Below are 14,647 nucleotides of genomic sequence, written 5' to 3'. Positions count from 1 at the left end.
GAAATGGAGTTCGGAGTAACAACGGTCAAGATGATGTGCAGGCTTGAAAAAATATTAACAAATAATGAGAATATAGAATCTCTAAGGGTAGAAATGAGAGTGAATCTGGCAGAAATTAAAAATGCTATTAATCAAATGCAGCCTAAACTGGATGCTGTGACAGGGTAAATGAGGCAGAATGAATTAGTGAATTGGAAGATGGGATGATAGAAAAGAAGGAAAAAATGGGAACTTAGTTAAAAAAAAAATCCAATCTCAAGAATGTAGATTATGGGAGATTACTGACTCAATGAAACATTCCAATGTCAGAATCATTGGCATCCCCAAGGGGGTGGAGAACGAGAGAGGTCTAGAAGAGATATTTGGACAAATTGTAACTGAGAACTTCCCTAATCTGGTGAAGAAAACAAACATTCCTGTCCAAGAGGCAGAGAGGACCCCTCCCAAGATCAATGAGAACAGACCAACTCCACGTCATATAATAGTACAATTAGCAAATCTTAGATCCAAGGATAAAATCTTGGAGGTGGACAGGGGGAAGAGAATCCTCACCTACAGAGGGAGGAACATCAGAATAACGTCAGACCTGTCTACAGAGACCTGGCAAGCCAGAAAAAGCTGACAAGACATATTCAGAGCACTAAGTGAGAAGAACATGCAGCCAAGGATCCTTTATCCAGCAAGGCTGTCATTCAGAATGGATGGAGAGACAAGGACCTTTCAAGACTGGCAGAAACTGAAAGAATATGTGACCACCAAGCCAGCCCTAGAAGAAATATTGAGGGGGGTTCTATAAAAGTAAAAAGACCCCAAGAGTGATACAGAACAGAAATTTACAATCTATAGAAACAAAGACTTCACAGGCAGCATGACATCATTAAAATCATATCTCTCAATAATCACTCTCAATATGAATGGCCTAAATGCTCCCATAAAGAGCCACAGGGTTGCAGATTGGATAAAAAGACATGACCCAGCCATTTGCTGTCTACAAGAGACTCATTTTGAACCTAAAGATACATCCAAACTGAAAGTGAAGGGATTGAGAACCATGTTTCATGCCAGTGGACCTCAAAAGAAAGCTGGGGTAGCAATTCTCATATCAGACAGATTAGATTTTAAACTAAACACTGTAATAAGAGATACAAGAGGACACTATATTATTCTTAAACGTATGTATCCCACAAGAGAATATAACAATTATAAATATCTATCCCCCCAAGAGGGGAGCAGCTAGATACACAAGCCAACTCTTAACCAGAATAAAGAGACATACAGATAATAATACATTAATAGTAGGGGACCTCAACACTCTGCTCTCAGCAATAGACAGATCACCTAAGTAGAAAATCAACAAAGAAACAAGAACTTTAAATAACATACTGGACCAGATGGACCTTCTAAATATATACAGAGCACTACACCTCAGAAAAACAGAATACTCATTCTTTTCGAATGCATATGGAACTTTCTCCAGAATAGACCATGTTCTGGGTCACAAAACAGGTCTCAAATGATACCAAATGACTGAGATTATTCCCTGCATATTCTCAGACCACAATGCTTTGAACCTGGAACTAAATCACAAGGAAAAATTTGGAAGAAACTCAAACACTTGGAAACTGAGAACCATCCTGCTTAAGAATGATTAGGTAAACCAAAAAATTAAGGATGAGCTTAAGCAATTTATGGAAACCAATGAGAATGAAAACACATCGGTTCAAATCCTGTGGGACATGGCAAAGGCGGTCCTAAGGGAAAAATACATAGCCATCCAAGCCTCACTCAAAAGAATAGAAAAATCTAAAATGCAGTTTTTATATTCTCACCTCAAGAAGCTGGAGTTGGAACAGAACAGGCCTAACCCACGCACAAGAAGGTAGGTGAACAAGATTAGAGCATAGATCAATGAATTAGAAACCAGGAGCACAGTAGAGCAGATCAACAAACCTCGTAGCTGTTCCTTGAGAGAATAAATAAGATTGATAAGCCACTGTCCAGACTTATTAAAGAATAGAGAAAGGACCCAAATTAATAAAACTGTGAATGAAAAGGGAGAGATCACAAACAACACCAAGGAAATAGAAACAATTATTAGAAACTATATAATCAGAGAGGAGTTAAGATGGCAGAGGAATAGGGGTCCCCTTTTTCAGCTGGTCCTCTGAGTCGAGCTGGATAGGTAACAGACCATCCTGAACATCCAAGGAATCAGCCTGAGATGCAGGAAGATACATCTGGATCTCTACAAATGAACATCTTCAGCAATGAGTATTGAGGTACTAAGCGGGAAGCCATGAAGCTGTGCACAAATATCAGAAGATAAACGGAAGGGGGAGGGAGCCTCTGGGTTTGGGCACCAGGAAGCTGTAGCCACCTGCACGGGAGAGTGGGTGGACTCACGGACCGGCACCAGCAAGAGAGCAGACTGAGATGTGAGCCAGGGAACACGCACGACCAGTCTAAAAACCAGAGCTCCAGACTGCGCGCGAACCATACTGAAACGGAGCTCCAGAGCACGTGGGGGCGGCTGGCGGCTGGTGGCTGGCAGCTGGTGGTGTTAGAAACACAAAGGACAGAGATGTGCCGGCCCGGGAAGTGAGGGCTGGGACACTGACTGTGGGGCACACAACCAGGGACGCCGCAGGGTTGAGTAGCACCAACAGAAACAGAGTTAAAGTGGCCAGAACATCAGTGGAGAACCATCTGCGATCCCTCTGTTCTGAGACAGAGGCTGAGATTCGGCTACTGCTGCTCTGACTCTCAGAAGAGGCACAGCAAACCACCAGGGAAAGCCACCAGAGAACAAAAGCCTGGAAATACTGGCTCACAGTGTTCCCATCCCCATTCCCCCCTTGCAGGGGACACGGAGACTCTACCCAAACAGGTTTGCCTGAGTATCAGCGTGGCAGGCCCCTCCCCTAGAAGGCAGGCTGAAAAATCAAGAAGCCCACATCCCTAAGGTCCCTATAAAACAAGGGCGCACGGCCTGGGTCCTGGTCAATAATTTGGGCTCTGGACAACCCTACAACCTCTCCTAATCAAAATGACGAGGAGGACAAATCCCCCCCAACAAGGAAAAGACAACGAGTCTGTGGCCTCTGCCACAGAACTAATGGGTATGGATATAACCAAATTATCAGAAATGGAATTCAGAGTAACAATGGTCAAGGTGATGTGTAGACTTGAAAAAAGTATTAATGAAAATGTTAATGAGAATATAGAATCTCTAAGGGCAGAAATGAGAGTGAATCTGGCAGAAATTAAAAATTCTATGAGCCAATGCAGTAAAAACTAGATGCTCTGACAGCCAGGTTGAATGAGGCAGATAAACGTATCAGCGATTTGGAGGATGGGTTAGTAGAAGAGAAAGCTAAAATAGGAACTTGGCTTAAAAAAATCCATTCTTATGAATGTAGGTTACGGGAGATTACTGACTCAATGAAACGTTCCAATGTCAGAATCATTGGCTTCCCCGAGGGGGTGGAGAAAAACAGAGGTCTAGAAGAGATATTTGAACAAATTGTAGCTGAAAACTTCCCTAATCAAGAAAAGGAAACAAGCTTTCATGTCTAAGAGACAGAGAGGACCCCTCCCAAGCTCAACCACAACAAACCTATGCCACATCATGTCATAGTGAAATTCACAAATATTAGATCCAAGGATACAGTATTAAAAGCAGCCAGGGCAAAGATATTTCTCTCGTACCAAGGCAAAGATATCAGAATTACGTCAGACCTGTCTACACAGACCTGGAATGAGAGAAAGGATTGGGCGGGGGGCATTTTTAAAGCTCTTTCAGAGAAAAACATGCAGCCACGGATCCTTTATCCAGCAAGGCTGTCATTCAGAATTGATGGAGAGATAAAGACCTTCCAGAATCGCCAGTCATTGACCAATTTCATACCACAAAACCAGCCCTGCAGGAGATATTAAGGGGGGGTTCTATAAAAGTAAAAAGGCCCCCAGAGTGATATAGAACAGAAAGTCACAACCAATACAAACAAAGACTTTACAGGCAACATGGCATCATTAAAATCATATCTCTCAATAATTACTCAAACTATAAATCACCTAAATGCTCCCATAAAATGCCACAGGGTTGCAGATTGGATAAAAGACATGATCTATCTTTGCTGTCTACAAGAGACTCATTTGGAACCTAAAGATACATTCAGACTGAAAGTTAAGGGATGGAATACCATCTTTCATGCCAATGGACCTCAAAGAAAGCTGGGGTAGCAATTCTCATATCAGACAGATTGGATTTTAAACTAAAGACTATAGTTAGAGATACAGAAGGGCAATATATTATTCTTAAAGGATGTGTCCAACAAGTGGATATGACAATTATAAATGTATATGCCCCCAACAGGGGAGCAGCAAGATACACAAGCTGCTTTATACTGTTACGAGTATAAAGTATAAAGAGACATATAGATAAAAATACTTTAAGAGTAGGGGACCTCAACACTCCACTATCAGCAATACACAGAGCACTGGAGCAGAAACCAACATAGAAACAAGAGCTTTGAATTCCATACTCGATGAGTTGGACCTCATAGATGTATATAGAACACTACACCCCGAACCAAAGAATACCCATTCTATTCTAATGCCCATGGAACATTCTCAAGAATAGACCATGCTCTGGGACACAAAACAGGTCCCAACCAATACCAAAAGACTGAAATTATTCCCTGAATATTCTCAGACCACAACGCTTTGAAATTGGAACTCAACCACAAGGAAAAATTTGGAAGAAACTCAAACACTTGGAGACTAAGAACCATCCTGCTCAAGAATGATTTGATAAACCAGGAAATCAAAAATAAATAAAAATAATTTATGGAGACCAACGAGAATGAAAACACAACGGTCGAAAACCTATGGGATGCTGCAAAGGCAGTCCTAAGGGGGAAATACATAGCCATCCAAGCCTCACTCAAAAGAATAGAAAAATCTAAAATGCTGTTTTTATATTCTCACCTCAAGAAGCTGGAACAGCAACAGAGGAACAGGCTTAACCAATGCAAGAGATAGCAGTGGATCAAGATTAGATCAATGAATTAGAAACCAGGAGTACAGTAGAGCAGATCAACAGAACTAGATGCTGGTTCTTTGAAGGAATTAATAAAATTGACAAACCACTGGCAAGACTTATCCAAAAGAATAGAGAAAGGACCCAAATTAATAAAATTATGAATGAAAAGAGAGAGGTCACAACCAACACCAATGAAATTGGGAGGATTATTAGAAACTTTTATCAACAGCGTTATGCCAATAAATAAAGCAATCTGGAAGAGATGGAGGCCTTCCTGGAAACCTATAAACTACCAAGACTGAAACAGGAAGAAATTGATTTTTTAAATAGTCCAATTAATTATGAAGAGATTGAAACAGTGGTTAAAAACCTTCCAAAAAACAAAACACCAGGGCCTGATGGTTTTCCCAGGGAATTCTACCAAACATTCAAAGAAGAAATAATACCTATTCTCCTAAAGGTATTTCAGATAATAGAAACAGAAGGAAAGCTACCAAACTCATTCTATGAGGCCAGTATTACCTTGATCCCCAAACCAGGCAAACACCCCATTAAAAAAGACAATTACAGACCGATTTCCCTAATGAATACGGATGCCAAAATTCTCAACAAGATCGTGGCTAATAGAATCCAACAGTACCTTAAAAGGATTATCCATCATGACCAAATGGGATTCATCCCTGGGATGCAAGGGTGGTTCAACATTTGCAAATTGATCAGTGTCATAGATTTTATCAGCAAGAAAAAAGCCAAAAATCATATGATTCTCTCAATAGATGCAGAAAAAGCATTTGACAAAATACAACATCCTTTCCTGATTAAAACACTTCAGAGTATAGGGGTAGAGGGTACATTCCTCAATTTCATAAAAACCATCTATGAAAAGCCTACAGCAAATATCATTCTCAATGGGGAAAAGCTGGAAGCCTTTCCCTTAAGATCAGGAACACGACAAGGATGCCCACTCTCTCCACTATTACTCAACATAGTACTAGAAGTCCTTGCAACAGCAATCAGACAACAAAAAGGGATAAAAGGTATCCAAATCGGGAAAAAAGTAGTCAAACTGTCTCTATTCGCAGATGACATGATACTCTATATTGAAAACCCAAAAGAATCCACTACCAAACTATTAGAAGTTATAGAGCAATTCAGTAATGTGGCGGGATACAAAATCAATGCTCAGAAATCAATTGCACTTTATAGATGAACAATGAGACTGAAGAAAGAGAAATTAGGGAGTCTGTCCCATTTACAATAGCACCAAAAACCATACGTTACCTTGGAATTAACTTAACCAGAGACATAAAGGATCTATATTCTAGAAACCACAGAACACTGTTGAAAGACACTGAAGAAGACACAAAAAAATGGAAAAACATTCCATGCTCATGGAGGAGAAGAATAAACATAGTTAAAATGTCCATGCTACCCAGAGCATTCTACACTTTCAGTGCTATCCCGATCAAAATACCAATGACATTTTTCAAACAACTGGAACAAACAGCCCTTAAATTTGTGTTGAATCAGAAAAGGGCCTGAATCACCAAGGAATTGATGAAAAGAAAAAACAAAGCTGGGGGCATCACAATGCCGGATTTCAAGCCGTACTACAAAGCTGTGATCAGAAAGACAGCATGGTACTGGCACAAAAACAGACACATAGACCAATGGAAAAGAATAGAGAACCCAGAAATGGACCCTCAGCTCTTTGGGCAACTGATCTTTGACAAAACAGGAAAAAACACCTGGTGGAAAAAAGGCAGTCCCTTCAATCAATGGTGCTGGAAAATTGGACAGCTACATGCAAAAGAATGAAACTTGACCACTCTCTCACACCATGCACAAAGATAAACTCCAAATGGATGAAATTCCTCGATGTGAGACAGGAATCCATCAAAATCCTAGAGGACAACATAGGCAACAACCTCTACGACATCGGCCACAGCAACCTTTTTCATGACACATCTCCAAAGGCAAGAGAAACAAAAGACAAAATGAATTTATGGGACTTCATCAAGATAAATAGATTCTGCATAGCAAAGGAAACAGTCATCAAAACAAAGAGGCCACCCACAGAATGGGAGAAGATATTTGCAAATGACACTACAGATAAAAGACTGGTATCCAAGATATACAAAGAACTTCTCAAACTCAATACACGAGAAACAAACGATCAAATCAAAAAATGGGCAGAAGATATGAACAGACACTTTTCTAATGATGACATACAAATGGCTAACAGACACATGAAAAAATGTTCAAAATCATTAGCCATCAGGGAAATTGAAATGAAACTACATTGAGATACCACCTTACGCCAGTGAGAATGGCAAAATTGACAAGCCAAGAAACAACGAATGTTGGAGAGGATGTGGAGAAAGGGGAACCCTCTTACACTGTTGGTGGGAATGCAAGTTGGTACAGCCACTTTGGAAAACAGTGTGGAGATCCCTCAAAAAGTTAAAAATAGAGCTACCTTATGACTCAGCAATTGCACTACTGGGTATTTACCCCAAATATGTGGATGTAGTGAAGACAAGGGCTATATAGACAAGGCACCTCAATGTTCGTAGCAGCATTGTCCACAATAGCTAAATTGTGGAAGGAGCTGAGATGCCCTTCAACAGACGAATGGATAAAGAAGGTGTGGTGCATATACACAATGGAATATTACTCGGCCATCAGAAAGAACGATTCCTGAATATTTGTAGCAACATGAATGGGACTGGAGGAGATTATGCTAAGTGAAATAAGTCAAGCAGAGAAAGACAATTATCATATGGTTTCACTTCTTATGGAACATAAGAAATAGCAGGGAGACTGGTAGGAGAAGGAACGAAGAATGAAGGGGGGGTAAACAGAAGGCAGAATGAACCAGGAAAGACTATGGACTCTGGGAAACAAACTCTGGGTTTCAGAGGATTGTGGGATTGGGATAGGCCAGTGATGGGTATTAAGGAGGGCATGTATTGCATGGAGCACTGGGTGTTATACGCAAACAATGAATCATGGAATACTACATCAAAAACTAAGGATACTGTATGGTGACTAACATAAGATAATAAAAAATTAGAAAAAAATTAAGAGGCCAAATAAGAAAGAAGAAAGAAAATGTAGGTTAATCGAAAAAGGGAAAATAAGTGTTACTGATCGTAGATAACAGGTTATGTATATAGGAAATCCAAATGAATCTGGAGAAAACATTAAAATTAAATACTGATTTTAGCAAAGTCACTCAGGTCATGTATAACTAAATTGTGGGGTGCCTGGGTGGCTCATTTGGTTAAGCCTCTGGGTTTGGCTCAGGTAAGGATCCCAAGGTCCTGGGATTATGTCCTTTATAGGGCTCCCTCCTCAGTAGAGAGTCTACTTCTCCCTCTCCCTCCACCCCTCCCCCTGCTCATTCTCTCTCTCTTAAATAAATAAATAAATAAATAAATAAATAAATAAATAAAATCTTTAAAAAATATATATTTCAGATATAAATAGTGTATTTATGCTTGCAACAAAGAATCAGGAAATGAAAATAAAATAAATTAAAATACTGATACTGTTTATAGTGACATAAAAATATTAAATATCAAGGAAGAAATCTGTCAAAATACGTGCAAAACTGCTGCCCTGGAAACAAAAAACCACTTTACTGTAGGAAACTAGAATGACTTAAATAAATGGAAGGCTAAATCTGAAATCAGGCATTTAAAACACTATGAAAACACCAGTAGTTGATGAAATAATAAAGGGTGATTCTGTTCCTTCTTGTTATTCACATTCTTCCTGTAAAGAGGAAATGCTTATGTATAGACGGTACCCTCTCCACAGAAGATCATAGTCTGTCATTGTGACCTCACAACACATATAGGTAGTTCATTTGGGGTAAATGGATTATCCAGCTTTATTTTGTAAATGGTGGATGCTTCTCATAATTCTTTCTTTCCTTTTTTTGTTTTTTGTTTTGAAGTTTTTATTTCTTCAAGAGAGTGCGTGAATGAGAGAGCATAAGCAGGGGGAGCAGCAGAGGGAGAGGGAGAAGCTGACTCCTTATGGAGCAGGAAGCCCCACGTGGGGCTCCATCTCAGGACCCTGGGATCATGACCCCAGCCAAAGGCAGTTGCTTAACTGGCGCCCCTCTCATAAGTCTTTCTGAGAACACTTGGAAAATTAAAGTTTACTGAATCTATTTGTCTTTGAGTTAAAAATTTCAGAGGATTATGGATTGCACGTGGCAGTTTGCTTGACAGCATCTGACTTGCAGGCTTAAAAATAGTTGAATTCAGGGGCGCCTGAGTGGCACAGCGGTTAAGTGTCTGCCTTCGGCTCAGGGTGTGATCCCGGCATTACGGGATCGAGCCCCACGTCAGGCTCCTCCACTGTGAGCCTGCTTCTCCCTCTCGCACTCCCCCTGCTTGTGTTCCCTCTCTCTCTGGCTGTCTCTATCTCTGTCAAATAAATAAATAAAATCTTTAAAAAAAATAGTTGAATTCATAATTATATATTGTTTATGATAAAGGATACAGACATATCATTGAATACTTATGTATCTTAACTTTTTAGCATTTAGTTTTTTTTTTAATTTCAAACTATATCAAGTACCCCAAAATTGAATTTTTTGATCTAGCCCTTACATATAAAATCAATATCCCACACCAAGGAGCTTTAACTATGATCTTGCAGAGGCCAATACTTGTAAACCAATACTGATAAGAATTGAGAATAAATAGAAGCATCCTTTGCTGAAAAAAAGTGGAGGACTATCCCATAGTCATGTATTAGAAAGTTCAATATTATAAGAATGTCAGTTCTCTCTAAATTTATCTATTGAGTAAATGCAATGCAATAAAACTGTAGCATTTTAATTTCAAGAAATTTCACAAGCTGATTCTAAATTTAGATGGAGATGCAAAGGACAAAACATAGCTAGACAATCTTGAAGTACAAGAAAGTTGGAAGACTTACTGCAAATATCAAGACTTATTATAGTTGATAAGTAAAAGTAATAATTATAGTAATTAAGATGTTGTGGTATTGGTACAAGAAAAACTAAAAATGAAATTGGCCAGCAAAATGAAATAAAAATTCTAGTAACAGATCCAGACTTCTTTGATCACCTGAATCACAGCAAATTCACACCTGCAAGGAGAAAGGAAAGATTCAATAAATAATGCCATGTCAATTGGATATTCCTATGAGAAGAATAAATGGAATTTAAACCCTACACCATAGCATACAGTGAAGGTTTACCATGGTGGTTATATTGTTTTTTTCTCCAGCTGGCAGGTTATGAGCCACATGGGCAAATAATGATTACTTTTGCCTATTTTAGCAAAACTTGTATGCATAGATCAGAGATGAGTGAAAGGGATCCGACAGTTACTAATTTGTCTGTCCTGATTTTTAGATACTCTGGATCCAGAGACATGATTACTAAGTGGGATTGTGAGCCACTGCAAATAGTTAGATAGGATTCCATCACCCAGCCTTGAAACACACAAGCTCTATTTGCATTTGTGTCGTGTGGTGTCAGAGTTAGTTCCAACAGAAACGGAAAGGTCAATTTTAACAGACCTTGAAAGAATTTGGAAGTCCCTTTATTCCAGGTCTAGAATTACTCTGATAAGTGACCTCACCTCTTCTTGGGAAAGGACTGACTGAAAAACCTTTGTCTGTATTTTTTGTGGCATTGCGGTGTCCTTCCACAAGAAGACATGGCCTCTCCTTCAAAGATGGGTTTTACAGTTGGAAAGTGGCTCATCTGTGGCAATTGGGAAGGGAATTTCCATTGGGTTGGCTTCCCTCAGCCTTCTTCTTGACACTTCTTGATCATATAGCTCAAATAATACTCTCTTTCACTGCCCATCTCAGTCCTATTCTACTAGATACTGTCACAGACCTCTGCAGGTCAGTGACCCTGTGTTTCCATTCCTAGGTAAATGAAAATTAGACCACCTTGCCCTTAACAGGAAGTGTTGCAGCCTGGCTGTTGATACTCTGAATCTTGTCCTTGAGAAATAGCGTCCAATCTTTGATTTACAAAGAACAGTTATCACTAAGGTCTCAGTGATGCTTGTGTTGCTTCTACTAAAACATTGCTTCTTTGTTTTGAGAACAGAATTTCCTTTGGCTTCTCACAGCTCATGTGTTCTCTGGTTTTAGTTGATAAATCCAATCCAGCATTCCTAACTTTTTGAAACTTTTGCATCATTTATAAACACCGTATAAAGCTGTTCTGGCACCTCTACCTCATTTATTGTAGGGTCCAATGTGTCCAGGCTTCAAGGAGTCAAACTAGCAGTACGTTAGGACTGGCTCCAGGTGTTTTTGCCAGGACGTCAAAGTATGAGCCACTGAAGAGTGGCCCTATATCAGTAATCTCTCCCTTATTTAACATTTTATTTAACTCTTATTCAAGTATAGTAACCTCTTGGTCCATTCTTAGGTCTGTTATCTTGATTCCTGCATTACACATTAGCTATCTTGATGAATAATTATTTTCCTTCTTTAGAAGGGAAAGTACTTCCTTAGGAAGGCCATGTTGAAACTTGATCCTAGACATTGTTATAGAAGCCATGATTCGAGGTGAGGGCAGATTTAAGGAAAATAAGTGCCAACTTCTAATGCATTTGCTTCAGATGAAGACTGTGTATTTTCCAAGTAGGAGGAGGCTGTTATTTTCCAGCAAGGAAGAGTGGACCTTCTTCAAGTCAGAGAGTGTAGGAGAATCTGAGGGTTCAAGATTCTCAGAACATTTACTCTGATATCTCCATTCTACTTTGGAAACTGAGGACAAGGGTAGAACAGCTTCAGAATGCTTCAGAATTCTTCCACTTGAGGGTCAAGGGAGAATGGGTATTTATACACTAATTCATCTCAGTCAATGAATGAGTCCTCTTGAGGCATTTTGATTTTAGACACTTCTAGTCTGCCCCAAAGATGGGCACAATAGACCTCTGTGGCCCTATGTCCCTTCTGGTAGTTGGAAGTCAGGAAGTCAGATGGTGCACATCACAGCAGGAAGTCTGAGAAGATATGGATGGGGCACTGCAGCATCTCCTATCGGCCTCACCTAAGTACAAATGTTCTGAGAATGTATAGATGTACATTCAAGAGGGGGACAGATAGTGTAAGCTACAATGAAACTCTGTCCAGAAATTCCATTGGCTTTTAACTTCTATCATTTGCATATTAATTTGAGCAGGAATGCAACTGCCTCCTAAGAGTTTATCTTGGAGAAATTTCTAAAATCTTTTCCAGAAACTATTGACTTATATTTTATTCATATATTGTAAGGCTGGATATGATGTGGTGTTTTGGTCCCTCATAGAAAACTGTTAATAAAACATCAATTAAAGACATTTGCAAGAAGTGACCTTACTAAGTAAGGGGAGTGTTGGAGACAAGAAACATTTTGAGAAATTTTATTTGAATGGACTTCAGATTAGGAAGGAACAAATCATTTTAAGAACTCAATGATATATGCTTTGGGAAGCCAATCTCTTATGAAAACTTGAATCATCAACTTTAGCATTCCTTTATTTCTTGGAAGATAAGACAATTCTTTTGATTGAGTTATTGAAGGCTTGTTTTACTTGTCTGTTTCTCAAAGTGTAAATGAAGGGGTTCAACATAGGAGCGACGGAAGTAGTTAGCATTATTACACCCTTATTAATGGCCACTGATTCCTTTGCTGAAGGTTTGACATAGATGAAGATACAGCTGCCATAAGTGATAGAAACTACAATCATATGGGAAGAGCAGGTAGAAAAGGCTTTTTTCCTTTGCTGGGCTGAAGGGAATCTTACAATAGTCTTGCTTATGTATATGTAGGAAAGAACCACAAAAAGAGGTGTTGTGATGAAGGTCAACACAGAACAAATGATAACCATCTGCTCAATGACCCATGTGTCTGAGCATGAAATCTTCAGGAAGGGAGATACCTCACAGAGAAAGCTATCAATGACATTTGAGTCACAGAATTCCAGACTTTGGCTCAAGCTAAATGGTGGGAGTATGATTAACAAGCCAGCTATCCAACAGCAAAGGATGAGTCTTTTACAGACTCTGCTGCTCATGATGGTGCTGTAATGCAGGGGTTTGCAGAGGGCCACATAGTGGTCATAAGACATGGTACCCAGGAGAAAAAATTCCGTTACTCCAAAAAGATCAGTGAAAAATGCTTGAATGGCTCAAGCACAGTAGGTAATAGTCTTGTCACCTGTTGCTAGGTTATATAAGTATCTAGGAATACAAACGGATGTGAATAAAATCTCTAAGAAGGAAAAATTTTGTAGGAAAATGTACATTGGTGTTTTAAGGTGAGAATCCACTAGTGTAAGTGAAATTATAGCCAGGTTCCCAGTTACACTTAGTAAGTAGGTAAAAAATAGAAAAATTTAAAGTAGACCCTGAAGTTGTGGATCATCCATTAGTTCCAGAAGAATGAATGTTGTTATTGTATAGTTTTTCATCTCTGACTTCTGATTTTTGTCCAATCTGCATGAGAAAGATAAGTTATTGTATTAGAATATAGAAATGTCAACGTTAAGTAGTGACAAACAATGACAGAGTTAAAGACGTAACTGGGTCACATGAAATTTATTTTTTAATTTGGTGATTAATATTGTTAATATACTGGTGGACTTAGTTTGTGAATATCCTTCTTGTAGGTTTTTTTTTTCAAGTTTTAATTTAAATTCTAGTTAGTTAACATATAGAGCGATATTAGTTTCAGGAGTAGAATTTAGTGATTCATCACTTACAACAGCCAGTGCTCATCACAAGTGCCCTCCTTAATACCCATCACCCATTTAGTCCATTCCCTCCGCCCACTTCCCTCCAGCAACCCTCAGTTTGTTCTCTATAATTAACAGTAACTTATGGTTTGCCTCCCTCTCTTTTTTTCTTTCCGCTATGTTCATCTGTTTTATTTCTTAAATTCCAGAAGTGAAATTATATGGTATTTGTCTTTCTCTGACTGACTTATTTTGCTTAGCATAATAAATGAAATTTCTTATAGATCAACTTACTTGGGCCACAATCCAATAATTTATGGATTCTGTGTCTCCATTGCATTTTTCCAAATTTATTTAAAAATTTTGTCTATATTCTGGATTGGTTTTATTGATAGTGCATTGTGATGTCATCAGTGTTAAAATTTTCTTTTACTCCCATCCATTCTTCTCTATGTTTTTAAGTAATTTAAAAAATTTTGAGCATAATTGACCCAGTAATTTCACTACTGGGTATTTACCCAAAGGAAATAAAAATACTAATTCAAAAAGATATATGCACTTCTATGTTTATTACAGCTTTATTTACAATAGCTAAGATATGGAAGCAATCTAGGTGTCCATTGATAGGTGAATGGATAAGGAAGATGTGAGATTATATATATATATATATATATATATATATATATATATATATATATATATAAAAATTTATATAAAATATATAACATGAACATTACACAACCAATTTCTCTGTGTTTTGAAGCTGAAATCTTGAAGTTCACTACCAGTATCATATCTTTGCTTGTAGGTTGGTTCTTGTTAAAACACATTTACAGAATAAATAATTTGGACTGTTTAAGAGGCTCTCCAA

The 14,647-nt window shown here is 38.5% G+C and overlaps 1 pseudogene; it reads right to left on the bottom strand.

Moving 5' to 3' along the window:
* Positions 1–12,576: 12,576 nt before the first annotated feature.
* LOC148108711 (olfactory receptor 6C2-like) lies at positions 12,577–13,512 on the bottom strand (annotated as a pseudogene).
* Between the last annotated feature and the right edge of the window lie 1,135 nt (positions 13,513–14,647).

Source organism: Ursus americanus, chromosome 17 (genome assembly GCF_024610735.1).
Source record: "Ursus americanus isolate L20-20 chromosome 17, mUrsAme1.1.p, whole genome shotgun sequence".
NCBI lineage: Eukaryota > Metazoa > Chordata > Mammalia > Carnivora > Ursidae > Ursus > Ursus americanus.
This window is presented reverse-complemented; position numbering and strand designations above follow the sequence as displayed.